This window comes from Pongo abelii, chromosome 14, assembly GCF_028885655.2.
Source record: "Pongo abelii isolate AG06213 chromosome 14, NHGRI_mPonAbe1-v2.0_pri, whole genome shotgun sequence".
Classification (NCBI taxonomy): Eukaryota; Metazoa; Chordata; class Mammalia; order Primates; family Hominidae; genus Pongo; species Pongo abelii.
Window position 1 is genome coordinate 46915379 of NC_071999.2, and position 20217 is coordinate 46935595.

Consider the following 20217-nt stretch of genomic DNA (forward strand, 5'->3'; position numbering starts at 1 on the left):
GTGTTATGTTGTTCACTTTTTGTATAAGGGTACAAAAATAAGAGTATACATGTATATTTGCTTGTGTTTGTATAGAAAAATGCAAGACAGATTCCCCTGAAACTAATACTGTGAGAATTAACATGAATGAGAATAGGGGTGAATATATAATTTCTCAATGTCTATCTTTTTATATTGTTTTGATTTCTGAACCACAAAAATATATCAGTTCTGCAAAAAAGTTATTTTTTTAAAGTCATGCTTTAGAAAAGATTTTACATAAGAAAATGTCCACAATATGTTGCTTTATGAAAATGGTCTGTACATACAAAAGTATGGTCTGTAAATAAAAAAAGGTAAGAAAATATTCTGTATATACAAAATAGTATATACAGTACATACTATTATTTTCTTAAATGATACACATATACATAGTCATTTTTTAAAACATTAGATACGTTTCACAAAGATTCAAGCCATATAAAGTGTGTTCTCTGACCAAAACTAAATTAAATTAGAAATTAGTAACAGAAAGATCTTTGGAAAATCTCCAAATATTTAGAGACGTTTTAAACAGCATAATTCTACATAGCACATGGGATCATTGCTAAGTGGTATCAGTAAGATGGCTGACTAGAAGTTCCTAGCACTCCTCTCCCGTAAAAAAACCAAGCCAAACAAATAAAAAAACTACATTTCCACCAAAATAAATAAAGGAGAGCCCTGGAGAACTGCAAAGGAGTAGGAGAAATCCTGTAGAGCACAGAAACCCAGGATGGCCACATAGAGAAGGAAAGGAAACTGCCTCTGCCAAGGACGATCTCAGCCCCTATTTGGGGATCAGCTTGTACCCAGGAGGTATTTCTCTCTGCAGGAAAAAGGTAAGCAGAAGGACACTACCAGCTCCCATCACTACTATGGATACCTGCAGTCTTTGCTACCAGAGATTTCTGCAGTCCTCACAGGCTCTGAGCCCAGCTGAGGGAGCTCCCCAGAGTACACATTCTGTGCTACTCCCAGAGAAGAAACCGACACTGTGCCTTACCCCAGTCCCCTGCCTGAGCTGCTACTGTGTTGTAACCAGAGCCGCTGCTCCAGTGCATCCTGTTCCAGGGATGGGTAGTCATTGCACCCCTCCATCCTGCAGGCTTTGCCATCACTGCAGCACAGCTACCTGGTAGCCCCCAATCCCTGAATTTAGCTACTGCTATGCTCCAAGTTACCCTGAAGCTGCTCCATCCCCTGCATCCCAGACATTGGTGTACCCTGCCCTTCAAGGCCTAAGCTGAAGTGATTCTCTCACTGGGGACCCACAGCATCAAACTATCCCCAGACACCACACCAATGCAAAATCCTATCCTCCTGGATGCCCCAACCCTCCAGCACACCAGAGCAGATGTCCTACCCAGTGCCATAGCCGACACTGGACCCTGCCTCTCAGGGACCTAGCACCTCCTCCAACCCATGTAGCTGTATATTTTAGGGCCAGGCTGATATGGCATCTTACTTCCAGGGAATCAAAGCCTTGGATGAGCTGTGCCTCTGCCCTACAGGTCAAATGGCCAAAGGGCCTTTCCTCCCTAGAACAGGACTAGGAACTCAGAATTTGAGCGGCTGAGGAGCTCCACCTCCCCAGGCGGTAGACTAAGGCTGTACTGTTCCCTGTTCCCTGGGCCGTATCTGTGCCTTGCCATTTCTGGGTTCTTGACAGTGCTGCACCTGGCTGCACAGAACCTGGGCTATTGCTGAGTGTCACCATCCCAGCATCAAGAGTAATTAGTGTGTGACATCTCATCTCCCAGGGCTCAAGTTGCCACTGTGCCCTGTTGATTCTAGGTCCCAAATTGTAGCTGTTCTGGCCCTATTCCCTGGGGCCGGAAACTTTGAGGCTCCCCTTCTTCCCTGGAGCCATGCCAGTTCTGCACCCTGCCCTCCAGGGTCAGAGCCACAGCTATATTCCTGCCCCCTGGGTGCAAGCTGTTAGAAAGTGCTTCAGAGGCAAGAGCAAACACATTCAAAAGCTAGGAGAAGGGAAGAAATAACTAAGATCAGAGCAGAACTGAAGGAGATAGAGACACAAAAAAAACTTCAAAAAAATCAATGAATCCAGAAGCTGGTTTTTTGAAAAGATCAACAAAATTGATAGACCGCTAGCAAGACTAATAAAGAAGAAAAGAGAGAAGAATCAAATAGACGAAATAAAAATGATAAAGGGGATATTACCACCGATCCCACATAAATACAAACTACCATCAGAGAATACTATAAACACCTCTGCACAAATGAACTAGAAAATCTAGAAGAAATGGATAAATTCCTTGATACATACACCCTCCCAAGACTAAACCAGGAAGAAGTTGAATCCCTGAAAAGACCAATAACAAGCTCTGAAATTGAGGCAATAATTAATAGCCTACCAACAAAAAAAGTCCAGGACTAGAAAGATTCACAGCCGAATTCTACCAGAGGTACAAAGAGGAGTTGATACCATTCCTTCTGAAACTATTCCAAACAATAGAAAAAGAGGGAATCCTCCCTAACTCATTTTTTGAGGCCAGCATCATCCTGATACCAAAGCCTGGCAGAGAACACAAGAAAAAAAGAGAATTTTAGACCAATATCCTTGATGAACATCAATACAAAAATCCTCAATAAAATACTGGCAAACCGAATCCAGCAGCACATCAAAAAGCTTATCTGACACGATCAAGTTGGGTTCATCCCTGGGATGCAAGGCTGGTTCAACATACGCAAATCAATAAATGTAATCCAGCATATAAACAGAACCAAAGACAAAAACCACATGATTATCTCAATAGATGCAGAAAAGGCCTTTGACAAAATTCAACAGCCCTTCATGCTAAAAACTCTCAATAAATTAGGTATTGATGGGACGTATCTCAAAATAATAAGAGCTATTTATGACAAACCCACAGCCAACATCATACTGAATGGGCAAAAACTGGAAGCATTCCCTTTGAAAACTGGCACAAGACAGGGATGCTCTCTCTCACCACTCCTATTCAACATAGTGTTGGAAGTTCTGGCCAGGGAAATCAGGCAGGAGAAAGAAATTAAGGGTATTCGATTAGGAAAAGAGGAAGTCAAATTGTCCCTGTTGGCAGATGACATGATTGTATATCTAGAAAACCCCATCATCTCAGCCCAAAATTTCCTTAAGCTGATAAGCAACTTCAGCAAAGTCTCAGGATACAAAATCAATGTGCGAACATTACAAGCATTCTGATACACCAATAACAGACAAACAGAGAACCAAATCATGAGTGAACTCCCATTCACAACTGCTTCAAAGAGAATAAAATACCTAGGAATCTAACTTACAAGGGATGTGAAGGACCTCCTCAAGGAGAACTACAAACCATTCCTCAACTAAATAAAAGAGGACACAAACAAATGGAAGAACATTCCATGCTCATGGACAGGAAGAATCAACATCATGAAAATGGCCATACTGCCCAAGGTAATTTATAGATTCAATGTCATCCCCATCAAGCTACCAATGACTTTCTTCACAGAATTGGAAAAGACTACTTTAAAGTTCATATGGAACCAAAAAAGAGCCCGCATTGCCAAGTCAATCCTAAGCCAAAAGAACAAAGCTGGAGGCATCACACTACCTGACTTCAAACTATACTACAAGGCTACAGTAACCAAAACAGCATGGTACTGGTATCAAAACAGAGATATAGACCAATGGAACAGAACAGAGCCCTCAGAAATAATACCACACATCTACAACCGTCTGATCTTTGACAAACCTGACAAAAACAAGAAATGGGGAAAGGATTCCCTATTTAATAAATGGTGCTGGGAAAACTGGCTAGCCATATGTAGAAAGCTGAAACTGGATCCCTTCCTTACACCTTATACAAAAATTAATTCAAGATGGATTAAAGACTTAAATGTTAGACCTAAAACCATAAAAACCCTAGAAGAAAACCTAGGCATTACCATTCAGGACATAGGCATGGGCAAGGACTTCATGTCTAAAACACCAAAAGCAATGGCAACAAAAGCCAAAATTGACAAATGGGATCTAATTAAACCAAAGAGCTTCTGCACAGCAAAAGAAACTACCATCAGAGTGAACAGGCAACCTGCAGAATGGGAGAAAATTTTTACAATCTACCCATCTGACAAAGGGCTAATATCCAGAATCTAAAAAGAACTTAAACAAAATTACAAGAAAAAAACAACCCCATCAAAAAGTGGGCGAAGGATATGAACAGACACTTCTCAAAAGAAGACGTTTATGCAGCCAAAAGACACATGAAAAAATGCTCATCATCACTGGCCATCAGAGAAATGCAAATCAAAACCACAATGATATACCATCTCACACCAGTTAGAATGGCAATCATTAAAAAGTCAGGAAACAACAGGTGCTGGAGAGGATGTGGAGAAATAGGAATACTTTTACACTGTTGGTGGGACTGTAAACTAGTTCAACCATTGTGGAAGACAGTGTGGCAATTCCTCAAGGATCTAGAACTAGAAATACCACTTGACCCAGCCATCCCATTACTGGGTATATACCCAAAGGATTACAAATCATGCTGCTATAAAGACACATGCACATATATGTTTACTGCGGCATTATTCACAATAGCAAAGACTTGGAACCAACCCAAATGTCCATCAATGATAGACTGGATTAAGAAAATGTGGCACATAAACACCATGGAATACTATGCAGCCATAAAAAAGGATGAGTTCATGTCCTTTATAGGGACATGGATGAAGCTGGAAACCATCATTCTGAGCAAACTATCACAAGGACAGAAAAACAAACACCGCATGTTCTTACTCATAGGTGGGAAATTAACAATGAGAACACTTGGACACAGGGTGGGGAGCATCACACACTGGGGCCTGCTGTGGGGTGGGGGAAGGGGGGAGGGATAGCATTTGGGGGTATACCTAATGTAAATGATGAGTTAATGGGTGCAGCACACCAACATGGCACATGTATACATATGTAACTAACCTGCACGTTGTGCACAGGTACCCTCGAACTTAAAGTATAATTAAAAAAAAAAAAAAGAAAGTGCTTCAGAGAAACAGACCTCAGCTTTGTGGGAGAACTGTATCCACTTTTGCCTTGGAAAGTGAACCAACACCTCAAGTCATAGTGTTTCAGTAATTTTGTAAGACCCCGGGCCTAGGAATTCCGGACCTGTGACCCAGATCCCCATGCTGCTGCATCTGCCTGTGGGCTGTGTCAGACCAGACATCAAGAGAGATACCCTCATCTAAGACTCTCCATTGTGGGAAAGACAAGAACAGGAGGATCCCTGGAGCTTTGGCCACTGAGGACCCTAACAACCTATGCTGCCACCATCACTGACACAAACTCCTGCAGCCTAGACCACCAAGACACTTGTAGTCATTGCTGAAATTGATCACAACTAAAGAAGCTGTAGCTGCACAGAGACTACACCACTGCTCCAACGTGCCCAACCAGTATCTTCAGGCCCATCTGCAGGTGAAAGTCTTCCCCTACAAAAGCCACTCTGTAAAGTTTGGAAGAGGTGACTGCTCTATCAAATGCACAGAAATCAGCATCAGAACACAAACAAACACAAACACACACACAAATGAAAAAGCAAAGAAACATGACACCACCAAAAGAACATAATAATTCCCCAGTAACTGACCCCAAAGAAATGGATATTTACAAATGGCCTAAAAAGGAACTCGAAAAAACAATCTTAAGGAAATTCTGCAAGATATAAGAGAATACAGATAGAAAATTCAATGAAATCAGGAAAACAATTTATAACCTCAGAGATTCAACAAACAGATAGATATCATAAAAAAGAACCAAATAGAAATCTTGGAACTGGAGAATGCAGTCAATGAAATAAAAAATACAAGACAGAGCTTCAAAAACAGACGAGATCAAGCAAAACCAAAAATATCTGAACTTGAAGATAGCTCTTCTGAAATTACCCAGTCAAAAGAAACAGAAACAGGAGGAGAGGAGAGAGGAGGGGAAGGGAGGGGAGGGGAGGAGAGGAGAGGAAGGAAGGAAAAGCAGGGGGAAGGGAGGAAGGAAGAAAGGAAAAGAAAAAAGAAAGAAAAAGAAAACAGAGTGAAAAAGAGTGAAGACAGCCCATGGGACTTATGGGACACTACTAAGTGAACAAATACATTATGGGATATTCAGATGGAGAGGAGACAAAGACAGGGACAGAAAGCTTATTTAACGAAATAAATGCTGAAATTTCCTAAGTATTGGAAGATATATGGACATCAGATTCATGAAGCTTAAGTCTCCAAACAGATTTAATCCAATGAGGTATTCTCTGACGTACATTATAATTAGTCTGTCAGTCAAAGACAGAGAGTTTTAAAAGCAGCAAAAGAAAAGCATCAAGTCACATATAAGGGAATCCCCATTAGACTATTAGATTTCTCCATAGAAACCATGCAGGCCAGAAGAGAATGGAATAATATATTCAAAGTACTGAAAGAAAAAAACTGCCAGTCAAAAATACTACACCCAGAAAAACTGTCCTTCAGAAATTAAGGAGAAATAAAGTATTTCCCAGACAAGCAAAGACTGAGAGAATTCATCATCACTGGACCTGCCTTACAAGAAATGCTTCAGGGAGTTCTTCAAGTGGAAATAAAAGAATGGTCATTAATATTATGAGTACATATTGAAGTATAAAACTCACTGGTAAATACATAATCAAATCCAGAATACTCCAATACTGTAAACAGTGTGTAAATCACACATATCTCTACTATGAAGGTTAAAAGTCAATTCAGTCAAAAATAACTAAAGCTAAAATAAGTTGTTAAGGAACACACAATATAAAAAGATGTAAATCTGAGGAGTGCGTAAAAGTCTAGAGTTTTTGTATGTGGCAGAAGTTAAGTTGTTAGCAGCTTAAAATAGTCAATTATAAGATGGACTTTTGGGTGGAGACTTCTGTAAAGGTGGCAGTGGTACAGGGGGCTGAGGTGAAAGTGGATGGTAGCAAGCCAAAACTGAGCAAGAATGAGCTGAAGAGATCCCTGAAAGCCAAGAAGGAAGTGGCAGAGGAGGAGGCCAAGCAGAAAGAACTCAGTGAGAAATAGCTAAACCAGGCCACAGCTGCTGTCACCAACCATACCACTGACAGTGGTGTGGGTACTGAGGAGAAGAGCTTTGACCCAAATCAATACTACAAGATCCACAGTCAGGCAGTTTATCAACTGAATGTCAATGGGGAACACCCATACCCACACAAGTTCCATGCAGACATCTCACTCAATGACTTCATCCAAGAATATAGTCACTAGCAGCCTGGGGGTCACCTGAATGATGTCACCTTAAAGGTTGCAGGTAGGATCCATGCTAAAAGAGCTTCTGAGGGAAAGTTCATCTTCTATGACCTTCAAGGAGAGGGGGTCAAGTTGCAAGTCATGGTGAATCCCAGAAATTATAAATCATTAGAATTTATTCATATTAATAACAAACTGCATCAAGGAGACATAATTAGTTCAGGGGAACCCCGGGAAAACCAAGAAGGGTGAGCTGAGCATCATTCCTTATGAGATCACACTGCTGTCTCCCCGCATGCATATGTTACCTCATCTTCACTGTGGCCTCAAAGACCAGGAAACCAGGTATCGTCAGAAATACTTGGACTTGATACTAAATGATTTTGTGAAGCAGAAATTTATCATCTGCTCTAAGACCATCACACGTATAAGAAGTTTCTTGGATGAACTGGGATTCCTAGAGATTGAAACTCCCATGATGAATATCATCCCAGGGGGAGTTGTGGCCAAGCTTTTCATCACTTATGACAATGAGCTGGACATGAGAATTGCTCCAGAACTCTATCATAGGATGCTAGTGGTTGGTGGCACCAAGCAGATTTATGAAACTGGACGCCAGTTCCAGAATGAAGGGATTGATTTGAGGCACAATCCTGAGTTCACCACCTGTGAGTTCTACATGGCCTATGCAGACTACTACAATCTCTTGGAAATCACAGAGAAGATGGTTTCAGGGATGGTAAAGCATATTACAGGCAGTTACAAGGTCAGCTACCACCCAGATGGCCCATAGGGCCAGGCCTATGATAACTGACTTCACCCCACCCTTCCAGAGAATCAGCATGGTAGAACTTGAGAAAGCCCTGGGGGTAAAGCTGCCAGAAACTAACCTCTTTGAAACTGATGAAACTTGCAAACTTCTTAATGATATCTGTGTGGCAAAAGCTGTTGAATGCCCTCTACCTTGGACCACAGCCAGGCTCCTTGACAAGCTTGTAGGGGAGTTCCTGGAAGTGATTTGCGTCAATCCTACATTAATCTGTGATCATCCACAGATAATGAGCACTATGGCAAATGGCACTGCTCTAAAGAGAATCTGTCCAAGCACTCTGAGCTGCTTGTCATGAAGAAAGAGATATGCGATGCCTAAACTAAGCTGAATGATCCTGTGCCACAGCAGCGGGTTTTTGAAGAACAGGCCAAAGCCAAGGCCACAGGTGAGGATGAGGCTATTTCATAGATGAAAACTTCTGTACCGCCCTGGAATACGTACGGGCATGGGCATTGACTGAGTCACCATTTTTCTCAAAAGATTCCAACAACATCAAGGAAGTACTTCTATTTCCTGCTATGAAACCCAAAGACAAGGAGAATGTAGCAACCACTGATACGCTGGAAAGCACAACAGCTGGCACTTCTGTCTAGAAAATAATAATTGCAAGTTGTATAAGTCAAGCATCTTTGCACATCTGCAAAAGATCAAGGTCTGCAAGGGAATTCTTGTGTGTTGCTTTCCATTTGACTACCACAGTTCCATTCAGCCATCAGAAGAGAGACAAAGAATTAAGAATTTCTTTTTATTCCTTGTTACCAAATAAACCATTTGTCTCTTCTCAAAAAAAAAAAAACAAAACATAATAAGATGTTTTATGTAAAAATTTATGTAAAATTTATGTAAAAATTACATAAAACATAATAAGATGTTTTCTGTAAGCCTCATCGTACCTGCAAAACAAAAAAGTATAGCAGATACAAAAACAATACAGAGAAAAAAATCAAAGCATAGTGCTATAGAAAATTATCAAATCACAGAGAGTAACAACAGAGAAAGAAAGGAACAAAGGATCTACAAAACAGCCAGAAAACAAATAACACAATGGAAACAGTGAGTCCTTACCCATCAATAATTATCTTGAATGTAAATAAATTATCTAAGAGTGGCTGCATGGATTTAAAAAAAAGAGGGGAATTCAATTATATGCTGCCTACAAGAGACTCACTTTAGCTTTAAGGACAGACAGGCCAAATGTAAAGGGATGGAAGAAGATAAGATATTGTATGGAAATGGTAACCAAAAGAAAGCATGAATGGCTATACTAATATCTAATAAAAGAGACTTCACGTCAAATTCTGTCACAAGAGACAAAGAAGGTCATTATTTAATAATAAAGGAGTAAATTCTTCAAGAGAACATAACAATTATAAATATATATTCACCCAACATTGTAGCACCTAAATACATTAAAGCAAATATTAATGGACATGAAGAGATAAATAGAGAGCAGTATAATAATCATAGAGGACTTCAATTCTCAATTTTCAACAAAGGATATATCAACCAGACAGAAAATTAATAAGGAAATACTGAGTTTGAATTGAACCTTAGACCAAATAAACCTAACAGACATATTTGAAATTTTTCATCCAACATCAGCAGGATACACATTTATCTCTAGCACACATGAAATGGTCTCCAAAATTGTCCATGTTAGCCCAGAAAACAAGTCTTAACAAATTTAGAAAACTGAAATCATATCTAGTATCATTTCAGATCATAATGATATGAAACTAGAAAACAGTAACAGGAAGAATCCTGGAAAATTTACAAATATGTGAAAATTAAACAACATGCTCTTGAACAACCACTGGGCCAAGAAGAAACCAAAAGGAAAATTTTAAAATTTTAAAATATTTTGAGACAAATGACAATGGAAACACAGCATGCCAAAACCTGTGGGATGCAGCAAAAGCAGTTCTAAGAGTGAAGTTTATAGCAATAGATGCCTACATTAAAAAGATTCTGAATAGTTTAACATTTTGCCTCAAGAACTCGAAAAAAAGAACTAAACCCAAAGTTAGCAGAAGAAAGGAAATAAAGATCATTACAGAAATAAATCAAATAGAAAACAGAAAAACCATAGACAGAATCAACAAAACTAAGAGGTTTTTTGAAAAAATAAAACTGATAAACCTTCAGCTTGTCTAAGAAAAAAAAAAAAAGACTCAAATAAATAAAAAGTGAAAGTAAAGACATTACAACAGATGCCTCAGGAATAAAAAGGAACATAAGGGACACAAATAAATGGAAAATATCCCATGTCCATTAATATTGTGAAGATGTATATACTATCCAAAGCAGTATACAGATTCCATGCAATACCTTTCAAAATCCCAATGGCATTCTTCACAGATAGAAAAAACAATCCTAAAATATGTATAAAAATACAAAAGATCTCAAATAGCCAACATTTCTGAGAAAGAAAAACAAACTTGGAAACATCACATTTCTTGACTTTAAATTTTTTTTTTTTTTTTTTTTTTTGAGATAGGGTCTTGCTCTGTCACTCAGGCTGGAGTGCAGTGGCACAATCATAGCTCACTGCAGTCTCAACCTCCCAGGCTTAAGCAATCCTCCCACCTCAGTCTCCCAAGTAGCTGGGGCTACAGGTGTGTGCCACCACATCCGGCTAATTAATTTTTTTATAGAGACAGGGCCTCACCATGTTGCCATGGCTGATCTTGAACTCCTGGGCTAGAGCAATGCTCCTGCCTTGGCCTCCCAAGGTACTGGGATTACAGGCACGATCCACTGCGCTCAGCCCTGTGTTACAAATTATGTGTGTATCAAAATATCACACTTACCCTAGAAATATGTGCAACCAGTATGTATCAGTTTTTAAAAAGGTATGACACTGGCAAAAAAAAAAAACAAAAAACAAACAAACAAAAAAACAGATACATAGACCAGTATAACAGAATAAAGAGCCTAGAAATAAATTCAAACATAAACAGTCGACCAATTTTTGACAAGGGCATCAAGGACACAATAGGGAAAGGATAGTCTCTTCAATAAATGGTGCTGAGAAAACTGGATTTCCACATGCAAAAGAATGAAATCAGACCTTTATCCTATACCATATACAAAAATCAACTCTAAATGTAAGACCTGAAATATAAAACTCCTTGGAAAAAAGCTCCTGGACGTTGGCCTTGGCAATGATTTTTTTTTGATATCTCAACCAAAAGCTCAAACTACAAAAGCAAAAACAAATAAGTGAGACTACATTAAACTAAAAGTCTTTTGCACAGCATAGAAAACAATCAACAAAATGAAAAGGTAACCTATCAATTAGGAAAAAAACATTTGCAATCCATATATCTGGTGAGGGGCTAATATCCAAATTATAAATTTGGAATTTATATAATTTGGAATTCATATAATTCAATAGTACAAAAACAACCCAATTTAAAAATGAGCAAAGGATTTGAATTCTCCAAAGAAGGTATAAAAATGTCCAACAGGTATATGAAAAGGTGCTCAACATCATTAAATCAGGAGTCAGGGAAATACAAATCAAAACCACAATGAGATACCACCTCACACTTGTTAGTACGGCTATTATCAAAAAATCAAAAGATAAATGTTGGCAAGGGTGTGGAGAAAAGAGTGCATACTGTTGGTAGACATGTAAATTGGTACAGCCATAATGGAAAACAATGTGGCCATTTCTAAAGAAATTAAAACTAGAAATACTATATGACTCAGCAATTCTTCTGGATATATACCCAAAGGAAATAAAATCACCTAATAAAGATATCTGTACTCCATGTTCGTTGAAGCACTATTCACAATAGCAAAGATACGGAAACAACCAAAATGTCAATGGATAAATGAATAAAGAAACCATGATACAGGTTGAGCAGCCCTAATCCCAAAATCATTAATCAAAATACTCTAAAATCTGAAATGTTCTGAGTGTCAACATGACACCACAGGTGAAAAATTCCACACATCTGACTGCATGTGATAGGTCGCAGTCAAAAAGCAGGCATTCAACACCCAATTTACTCAGCATCCCCAAGGGAAAAATAGAACTACCTTCAGGCTACGTGTATAAGATATACATAAAACACAACTGGACTTTGTGTTTAGAGTTAGGTCCCATCCCCGCAATGTCTCATTATGTATAAGCAAATATTCAAAAATTTTTTAAAATCTGATATCCAAAATAACTCTGGTCCCAAGCATTTCAGATAAGGGATGGTCAGCTTGTATATCTATACAATAGAATATTTAGGCCAGGCGCGGTGGCTCACGCCTGTAATCCCAGCACTTTGAGAGGCCGAGGTGGGCGGATCACGAGGTCAAGAGATTGAGACCATCCTGGCCAACGTGGTGAAACCCCGTCTCTACTAAAAATACAAAAATTAGATGGGCGTGGTGGTGCATGCCTGTAGTCCCAGCTACTCAGGAGGCTGAGGCAGGAGAATCGCTTGAACCCAGGAGGCAAAGGTTGCAGTGAGCCGAGATTGCGCCACTGCACTCCAGCCTGGGAGACAGAGCGAGACTCCGTCTCAGGGGGGAAAAAAAAAGAATATTTATTATTGAGCCTTTAAAAAGAAGGAAATCCTACCACTTGCCACAACATGAATGAAGTTGGAGGACGTTATGCTAAGAGAAATAAACCAGACCCAGGGTAAAAAAAAAAAAAAAAAACCCTACATGAGCTCACTTACATGTGGAATCTGGTTGGGGTGGTGGGGTGCAGGGGGAGTCAAAAATACAGAGATATAGGAAAAAAACATTGGTTACCAGGGGTAGGGGTGGGTAGGAAATGGGGAGATACAGGTCAGAGTATTTAAATAGCAGATATGTAAGATGACCAAGTCTAGAGATCTAATGTACAATATGAGGACTATAATAAAATTGTACTCTGAAATTGTACTGAAATTCCTCCTAAATGAGTAGTTTTTAGCTGCTTTTGCCATACCAAAAAAAAATGAGTAACTATGTGAGATGATGGATATGTTAATTTGCTTCACTATAGTAACCATTTTACTATCTATATATATCCCATAACATCATGTTATATGTTACATATACAAAATTAAAAAAAAAAAAAACTAACACATGGGCAAAGAAGAAATTAAAAGGGAAATTACAAAGCTTTCTGAACTGAATGAAAGTGAAAACAATGTATCAAAAATTTTAGCATTCCACTAAACCTGTACTTGGGGAAAATTTTACAGCACTAATTGCCTATCCTGAGAAAACTGAAGTGTTTCCAGTTAATGGCTTCAGCTTCTGCCTTAAGAGACTAGAAAAAGAAGAGAAAATGAGATCCAAAGAAAGAAAATAATATTCATCATAGCTTAAAAATCAATGCAATAGAAAACAAAAACACAAAGAAAAATGAATGAAACCAAAAGCTTGTTCTCTGAGACTAACAATAAAATTGACAAACCTCTGGTCAGACTATTAAGAGAGAGAAGACACAATTCACCAACATCATGAATGAGAGAGAGACAGACAGACAGAAAATACAGATACTTCAGATATTAAAAGGATAAGTGGATATTGTTAAAAAACAAAACAAAACAAAACACTTATGCTAATGTATTCCACAACTTAGAAGAAATGAACAAAGTCCTTAAAAGAGTCAGCTCCTTTTTTAGTTGACACAATTAGGGATAACTTGAATGACTATATCTATGAAAGAAACTGAATTTACAGTTAATAACCTCCCGAAAAGAAAACCCTGGGCCAAGATGGCTTCACTGATGAATTCTACCAAACATTTAAGAAAAAACATCAATTTTATACAAATTCACTCAGAAAATTGAAGAGGAGGAAATTATTCCCAATTCATTGTATGAGGTCAGTATTACCCTCATATCAAAATCTGACAAAGACATGACAAGTAAGGAAAGCTGCAGATCAATATCCCTCATAGAAATGTACAAATCCTAAACAAAATGTTCACACACTGAGTCCAATAATATATAAAAAGACTCACACATTGTTACCAAGAGGGTCTTATCCCAGGAATGAGAAGTTGAAAAGTTAGCTTAACATCTGAAAATCAATCAATGTAATTCACCACATTAATAAACAAAAAAAAAAAAAAAAGAAAGAAAAAGAAAAAAACACAAGATCATATCAAAAGACACGGAAAAAGCACTTAATGACATCCAACATCTCTTCCAGATTAAAAACTCTAAGCAAACTATGAATAGAAGAAAACTTCCTTAACTTGATAAAGAACATCTAAACCTTTACCTAACCTACTTAAAAATGAAAGACTAAAAGTCCTTTCCCCCGACATCCGGAATAAGACGTTCTCTCTCATAACTTCTATTCAACATATTTTAATGTTTTACACAATAAATTACATATTAAAGAGATTTTAGCAAGTGCAATAAGGTAAACACATAAAAGAAATCACAAGCATCCAGACTGGAAAGGAAAAAGTAGAGCTGTCTTTATTTATAGACATGATTGTTTATATAGAAAATGTGATGCAATCTACAAAAACAAGGTCTAGAACTAATAAGTGAGTTTTGCACGGCCTGAAGATTCAAGATTAGTATACAAAAATCAACTGTACTTCTATGTTTAAGTTAAAAAGACAATATCATTTACAATAACACCAAAAAGTATGAAATACTCAGCATAAAGCTGACAAAACATATGCAAGACCTGTACACTGAAAACAATACAACATTGCTGAGAGAAATTAAAGATCTAAATAGAGAAATATATCTTGTTGATGAGTTGGAAGTTTCAATAATATTAACATAGTAATTATCTCTAAAATGATCTACAGATTTAATGCAATCCCCATTAAAAATCCCAGCAGGCTTTTTTGTTGTTTTATAAATTGACAAGTTGATTACAAATCACATATAGATGCAAAGAACTTAGAATAACCAAAACAACTTTTTAAAAGAACAAAGATGGAGAATTAACATTATCTGATTTCCAGACTAATTGTAAAGCTACAGTAGTCAAAACAGTGAGGCACTGATGTCAAGACAGAAAAATAGATCAATGAACAGAACAGAGTCTAAAAACAGACTCACAATACACAAAGACATCAGACTTCTGACATAACTACAAAGGCAATTCAGTAAAGAAAGGATAGTCTTGTCAGCAAATGGAGCTGAAATAACTGGATTTCCATATGCAAAAAATAAACTTTGACCGATACCCTATGCCACATACAAGAATTAACTCAGAAAAGGATGACGGACACAAATGTAAAATGCACAAGTACAACAACATCTAGAAAAAAATGAGAAAAGAAGTCTTTGTGACCCTCGGTTAAACAAAGATTTTTTGGGATTTCTTAGGTGACACCAAAAGCACAATCCATAAAAGTAAAAACTTAATAAGTTGGACTTCATTAAAATTTAAAACTCTTGCTCTTCAGAGAACACTATTAGGAGAAAAAAAGATAAGTCATAGACTAGAATAAAATATTTGCAAATCTTATATCTGATAAAGTCCTTATATCCAGAATATATAAAGAAAAAGCAACTCAAAAAAAAAAAAAAACAAAACCACAAACAGCCCACCCAAAATGTAGGCAAAGATTTGACCAGATACTGTACCAAAGATATAAAAATGATAAATAAACACACAAACAGATGCCTAACATCTTTAGTCACTAGGAAATGCAATTTAAAATCACTGTGAGATACTACTACATAACTATTTTAATGGTTAAAATTCAAAAGTCTGACCACACCAAGAGCTGGCAAGAATACAGAGGAACTGGAACTCTGATACACTGCTGGTGGAAATGTAAAATGATAAAACCACTGTGGAAAACAGAATGGCATTTCTTAAAAAGTTAAACACCTACCGCATGATGTAGGTATTTACACAAGAAAAAAGAAAGCCTATGTCCATACAAAGACTTGTACATCAATGTTGAGAGCAGCTTTATTTCTAAGAGCCTACAACAACCCAAATGTCTACCAACATGCGGATATAGAAACAAATTGTAATATATCCATACAATGGAATACCACTCAGAAAGAAAAAAACTCAAAATAATTATGCTGAGTGATAAAAGCTAGACAGAAAAGTATATATGTTGTATGACTCCATTTATATAAAATTCTAGAAAATCCAAATAAATCTACAAAGCAGATTAATGATTCCTAGGCAATGGAGGCACCAGGAAACATTACAAAGAGGCACAAGTAAGTTTTTGGGGAGATAAATTTGATCAGTATTTTGATTATAGTAATGTTTCCTGGTTATATACATATGTAAAAACATCAAATTATACATTCTAAATATGTGCAGTGTATTGCATGTCAGTTATACCTAATAATACTGTTTTTAAAAATTAGAATTACATATATTATAATATTAATAGTGTCTATTTAGGCTTACGGACAATTCTGGTTTTATCTTTTGTGTTTTTCAATGTTTTCCAAGTTTTTTATGTTGATTATGTTTTATATATGTAACAGGAACAAAAAGTTATACTTCTTATGTTTTGAAAAACCATACTGCAAAGTAATAACAGCCATACTGGAAGCAAAGAACTGACACGCACAGAAAGGAGCAATATGATGGGTGACATACCTCAGGATAGTGTGGCTGGTCAATAGATCACAATTTAATATCCAAAGTTCAACTTGCAGCTCAGCCTCCTAAAGTGCTTATGTATTAGGCATTGCTAAATTATAATTTGCTGAAGGCACCTTTGTTAGGCTTAGTATAGCTAGTCATATTTATGACAATGACAACCACAAACATAAAATAAAACCAAGGAATGGTACCATAAAACCTAAAGTATAATAATAATAATAATAAAAGAAAAAAAAAACAAAAAAAACCAAGGAATGACCTTTTGTTATGAGCACATCTCAAAAGAACCAAGAATTTTCAGGTCCTATAAAATGAGTCCAAATTTCTTAAACATAAAGCATGAACTTATTTTTGTGGGTCAGGTCATAGAAAAAGTGGTTAGAACTTATAATAGATGCATTCTTTATTTTAATAAAAGTTGCGTTTAAACATGAGGTTTTTATTAGCTATTTTAAAAATTACAAATGTAATACATGCTTACTATAATTTTAAAAATTCAAAAATGTAAAAAGAAAAATATATAAATGGTCTTTTTCAAGCCCCACTCTTAACCCAATGCCCTACAAGGAAGTCAAAGTTAAGAGCCTGCAGTGCTCCTCCCACACTTCTCTCTAAACAGACAGACATGTAATAGACCTGTAAAGGTGTTTCAAATTGTTTCAGGTTTTTTTTTTTAACAATAGTGGTATCATATCTTATATGCCACTCTGAAATCTGTACTATTTTGCTTAACTATAACACTCTCTGGGTACAAAGATGTAAGTCTAATTTATTCTTTTTTAATAGCCACAGAAGATTCCACAATGTGGGTACACAATAATTTATTCAACGGCTCCTCCACTGATAGACTCAGGTTGCTTCTGGTTTTTGTCTCTACCACAAACACCAAAATGCTGTAATACATAATGTGTACATTTATCCCTTTTTAGGTACTGATTTTTTTTCTTAATGGATAGAGCATAAAAAAGAAACGTCAGAAGATGTACTTTTTATTTTAATCGCTACTCCAATATTACTTTCTAAAGAAGTCATATGAACTCATATTTCTCTAAGCAATGTATGAAAATGCCATTTCCCTGAAACTATATAGGTATTGGACATTACGATATTTTTAAATTTTGGCCCAAGTGATGTATGAAAGTCTACTATCTTGCTATATAATTTCCATCTCTCTAGCTATTAAGCAGGGTTAGAACACACGTTCACATGTTTATTGGTCATTTGAATTTCCTCTTTTATGTTGTGCCTGTTTAAATCCTTCATTTATTTTCTACTGGATCACATGGTTTTTCTCATCAATTTACAAGAGATACTTGTATATTAAGTGTGTTATTTCTCTATCATTTGTGTTATATAGGCATTAAAAATGTGATTTTTAAGTTAGGGGTTTACTATTTGAATTCATTTTCTCATTTAAACAATGTCTTTAATGGTGACTAAATTGCCACATGGATCCACAGAAGCCTATTTAGCACATTACATAGCTCGAAAATTGTACATCTGGGAGTAGAGGGCATTGGGGAGATGTTGGTTGAAGGATACAAAATTTCAGTTAGGAGAAATAACTTCAGAAGATCTATTGTACAATATAGTGACTATAGTTATTAACAATGCATTGCATACTTGAAAATGGCTAAGACAATAGATTTTAAATGTTCTCACCACAAAAAAGATAACTATGTGAGGTAACAGACATGTTAATTAGCTTGATTTAGCCCTTCCATAATATATACATATATCAAAACATGTTGTACGCCATAAATACAGTCATGCACCACATAATGACGTTCCAGGCAATGATGGATTGCATATTAGATGATGGTCCCATAAGATTATACTGGAATTGAAACATTTCTATCACCTAGTGATGTCATAGTGTCATAACACTGTAGTTAATGCATTACCTTTTCAATGTTTCAATACACAAATACCTACCATTGTGTAACAATTGTGTTATAACTGTCTACAGTATTCAGTACAGTAACATGCTGTATAGGTTTGTACCCTAGGAACAACAGGCTGTACCATATAGCCTAAGTGTTTAGTAGGCTATACTAGCAGTCACCAACCTTTTTGATACCAGGGAAGATAATTTTTCCACAGACTGGGGGGAGGGGAATGGTTTCAGAATGATTCAAATGCATTACATTTATTGTGCACTTTATTCTCTTATTATTACATCGCAATATATAATTAAATAATTATACAACTCATCATAATGTAGAATCAGTGGGAGCTCTGAGCTTGTTTTCTTGCAACTAGACAGTCCCATCTGGGGGTGATGGGAGACAGTGAGAGATCATCAGGCATTAGGTTCTCATAAGGAGCGCACAACCTAGATCCATTGCATGCACAGTTCCCAGTAGGGTTTGTCCTCCTATAAGAATCTAATGTCACCACTGATCTGACAGGAGGCAGATCTCAGGTGGTAATGCAAGCAAGGGGGAGCAGCTGTAAATACAGATGAAGCTTTGCTCACTTGCCTGCTTCTCACGTCCTGTTGTGCAGCCTTGTTTCTAATAGGCCACAGACCAGTACTGGACCCCTCAGTTATACCATGTAGGTTTGTGTAAGTACACACTGTGATGTTACAAGGATCAACGAAATCACTTAATGATGCATTTCTCAGAAGAAAACCCTGTTGTTAAACAACACATAACTGTATATACAATTTTTGTCAATTAAAAAATAAATTAATTTTTAAAATTATACATCTGCAGTGAAAGTTGCAGAAAGCAACAAGAGGAAGTAAGCAGAAAATAAAAAGTAATAAAATGCAGCCAGCCATGGTGGCTCACGCGTGTAATCCCAGCACTTTGGGACAACAAGGTGGGCAGATCACCTGAGGTCACGAGTTTGAGATCAGCCTGGCCAACACGGTGAAACCCTGACTCTACTAAAAATACAAAAATTAGCCGGACATGGTGGCACACGTCTGTAATCCCAGCTACTGGGGAGGCTGAGGCAGGAGAGTCACTTGAATCTGGGAGACAGAGGTTGCAGTGAGCTGAGATCGCCACTGCACTCCAGCCTGGGTGACAAGGTGAGACTCGGTCTCTTTCAAAAAAAAAAAAAAAAAAGGTAATAAAATGCATCAAAAATATTGAATCCTTCTTGAATATGGTGCCTGGGAAAAAGAAGATAAAAGAACAAGTAGGCACACTGGATAAAGATTGCTATAGAGACTCTACAGGATACTTCAGAACATGTTCAAGGGCTTTAAACGTTGATGAGCCTCCACCTTTTAAGGACTCTATTCTTAAAAATACACCTAGGCCAGGTGCGGTGGCTCACGCCTGCAATCCCAACACTTTGGGAGGCCAAGGCGGGCAGATCATGAGGTCAGGAGTTTGAGACCAGCCTGGCCAACATGGTGAAACCCCATCTCTACTAAAATTACAAAAAGTAGCCAGGCGTAGTGGCACGCACCTGTAGTCCCAGCTACTCAGGAGGCTGAGGCAGGAGGATCCCTTGAACCCAGGAGGCGGAGGTTGCAGTGAGCCGAGATTGTGCCACCGCACTCCAGCCTGAGTGACAGAGTGAGACTCCGTCTC

General features: G+C 37.4%; 1 protein-coding gene and 1 pseudogene across 1 annotated transcript in view; one reads left to right on the forward strand and one right to left on the reverse strand.

The window, feature by feature from the left end:
• Positions 1-20217, reverse strand: part of VWA8 (von Willebrand factor A domain containing 8) — a 398456-nt gene that overhangs the window by 354588 nt on the left and 23651 nt on the right. The window lies entirely within an intron of this gene.
• LOC103892228 (lysine--tRNA ligase-like) lies at positions 6919-8723 on the forward strand (annotated as a pseudogene).